We start from the raw sequence: 3,369 nt of genomic DNA on the forward strand, positions 1-3,369 counted from the left end.
CCTCTCTCTATGCCCTGCATAAGGGGGTTCATAACTTTCTTTAAGCACCTTTTGTCGAACAGGAAGAGTGACACAAAGGCGATTGTTCATGAGAAGGTAACCAACTTTGATGGAATAATCTGGATAAGAACCTCCTTGTTGTAAATTTGACCAAATTGTTGCAAAATCAGTATCTTCATCATAAGTATTCTTCATCGTTTGAAAATCTTCATGATGAGCCACTGTAATAGTTGCAATGCGAGGCACTCTAGAAAGTGCATCAGCAACTACATTTTGTTTCCCTGGAGTGTACATAATTTGAAAATGAAACATAGACAAGAAATTTTTTCATCTTGCATGTTTCTCCTGCAAATGCTTTTGAGTCTTGAAATACTTCAAGCTCTGATGATCAGTTTTAACAAGGAATTCATTGCCTAAAAGATAATGTTTCCATATCTTCAAATCATGAACCACTGCTAAGAGCTGCTTTTCATAAATGTCATACATTTTCTCCACATCATTTAGTCGGCGGCTTTCAAAGGCTACGGCATGGCCTTCTTGATTTAGCACTGCACCAATACAATCACCGCAAGCATCTGCTTCCACCACAAATGGTTTTACCAAATCTGGAATGATAAGAATAGGTCCAGAAGTAAGAGCTGTTTTCAGCCTTGTGAAGGTTGCCTTCTCTTTTTCCTTCCATTGGAAAGAAGTCTTCTTCTTTGTAAGGTCATGAAGTGGAGAAGCCATATGTGTAAAATGCTTGATGAAGCGGCGGTAATAAGAGCATAAGCTAAGAAACGATCGCACCTCATGTACATCATTAAGATGAGGCCATTCTTGGATTATCTTGATCTTTCCAGGATCCATCTGAATCCCTTCAGAAGAGATGACATACCCAAGGTAATTTATTTTATGCATGAAAAATTCACTCTTTTTACCATTTACCAAGAGTTGATTTTGTTGAAGTAATTGTAAAACAATCTCCAAGTGCTGTTGATGCTTCTCTTCATTCTTGCTAAAGACAAGAATATCATCAAAGAAAGTACCGACATATTGTCGATGCTCTCTAAAGATGCGCTTCATCATTCGATTAAAGGTGGCTGGCGCATTGGTTAATCCGAAAGGAACCACCAAGAATTCATAAAGACCGTATGAAGTGCGGAAAGCAGTTTTGTGTACATCTTGTGGTATTACCCTAATTTGATGATAATCACTCTTTAGATCAATGCGGTTGAAAACCTTTGAGCCTCCTAGACGATCCAAAATGTTGTCAATTCTGGGAATCGGAAACCGATTCTTCACAATGATTTTGTTGAGAGCTCGATAATCAATGCACATCCTGAATGTGCCATCTTTCTTTTGAACAAGAAGAACCAGTGAACAAAATGGTGAGCTACTTGGCCTAATTAGCCCACGGTTGAGTAGGTCTTCGACTTGCTTTCTGATTTTTTCTTGTTGAGGACGGCTCACACGGTATGGTGCTATATTAGGAGGAGAACTGCCCGGAATAATATCAATATGATGGTCTTCTGGCTTTTCTGGGGGAAGCTGATAAGGAAGATCCTCCGAAAAACAACCTTTATACTTTTCCAAGAGCTAAAGTCGCTCTTGGTTTTCAGCATTTATATTATCTTTTACATCAGTGACATAAAGCAAACAACATTGAACACAATCCTTAATTGCTCTAGAGACTTGCATATGGCTTACCATAGGTATAGTGTCTCCAGAAACTCCAGCTTGGATCTCGTACTTCTTGCCTTTGTTGGTGAGTTCTACCTTCTTTTTCTGAGAGAAGATGGTTGAATCTACTCTATGATTCCAGGGCATGCCAAGAATCACATCGCAACCATTAAGGTCCCCGATACAGAAGGTATCTTCGTCACTGTAGCCTTGAATTTGAAACTTGAGCTTGCCAATGTAGGGTGTCACAGTCTTCACTGTGTCACCTTCATCGGTATTTAAAGCTTGGCGAACTTTTACCGGAGTGTCCATCTCTTCATTCTTTAATCCAAGCTCTTTAGCTAATTGCAAGGAAATAACAATTTCATTCGCCCCAAGATCTATTAAGAATAGTGCTTGCTTACCTTGCAGCTGTCCACAAACTTTTAATAATTTACGCATCTCTGGAGTGTGAGTTGTGTTTGCAACTATATCACTAATAGCATTGATTTTCATTGGCGACTTAGGCTTGTTGTCAGAAGCCTTGCTTTGTCCTTTGTTTGGACATTGCTTCGCTATGTGGCCTATTTGTCCACATTTAAAGCACTTTCCTTCTTTCATGAAGCGCTGCTTTTCTTCTTCGGAAAGTTGCTTTGCTTGTGGGTATAGATTGGAGCGAAATTGAGGAGCATTAGGAGGTGCATAGGGCTTCATCTTCTTTTGATTTGATGGCTGCTTTTGCCGTTGTTTTTGTCCTTCATTTGGGGCTGAATACTCCTCATCATCAGCTACTCTCTTCGTATCATTCTTTTGGAATGATTTGTTGCCATTGTGCTCGATTTCCCATGTCTCAGCATGGTCAATGAGTTCCCTGAGACTAGAACAATGATAATGATTAAGAGCACTACGAAGTTTAAAATGCAAACCTCCTTGAAACTTTCTAAGCTTTTCCGAACTATTGATCTTCTTGAAATGTTGGACCTTCAAAAGTAGCTCCCAAAATCTCTTGGTATAGTCACCAAGTGACTCATTTTTCCTTTGCCAAAGCCTATCCCATTCCATTTTTACATCTCTTTTGAAATGAGCAGGAAGAAATTGACTTTGTATCATGCGAACAAAAGACCGCCATGATTTTGGGGCAGCATGATCATATTCCAACCCCGTCCACCAAGTATGGGCTAAATCGGTCATATGTAAAGCTGCAAACGTAATCTTTTCTTTTTCTTTATACTTGTCACGGCGATACAAAATTTGAAATTGACGAATAAACTTCAAAAGAAGATCAGGATTTCGGAAACCATCATACATACTGAACTTGATCTTCTTTTCAAATTGAGATAGTGACTTAGTCTTCTTCTTCTTCTTATGCCTTCGTCCATGCTCGGATCTTGAGGTTGAAGATGATGAAGTGCTTGATGGGGATGAAGATAGAGACGAGGGTGAAGAATGTCGACGCCTTTGATGATGATGAGGTCTTCCACGAGAAGGGTGTGACTCTTTGTCACTAGAAGAGGGTCCATCAGAGTAGGCACCAGATGACTTTGAAGAAGAGGATGAGCTTCGACGTGATCTCTTTCTTTGTCTTAAAGTAGAATGGGACTGCCTCTTAGAAGTAGTTGGACTTCTTGATTGGCTCCTTTCATTGGTATGGCTTTGTCTCCTTGAAACAGATGGACTTCTTTCCTTGAATTCTTTGGGATTCTCAACTTTTTCTAGTTTGAGAAGTTG

Source organism: Lygodium microphyllum, unplaced genomic scaffold, assembly GCF_053477565.2.
Source record: "Lygodium microphyllum isolate KBCC unplaced genomic scaffold, Lygodium_microphyllum_v1.1.10 scaffold_154, whole genome shotgun sequence".
In the NCBI taxonomy this organism is placed as follows: Eukaryota; Viridiplantae; Streptophyta; class Polypodiopsida; order Schizaeales; family Lygodiaceae; genus Lygodium; species Lygodium microphyllum.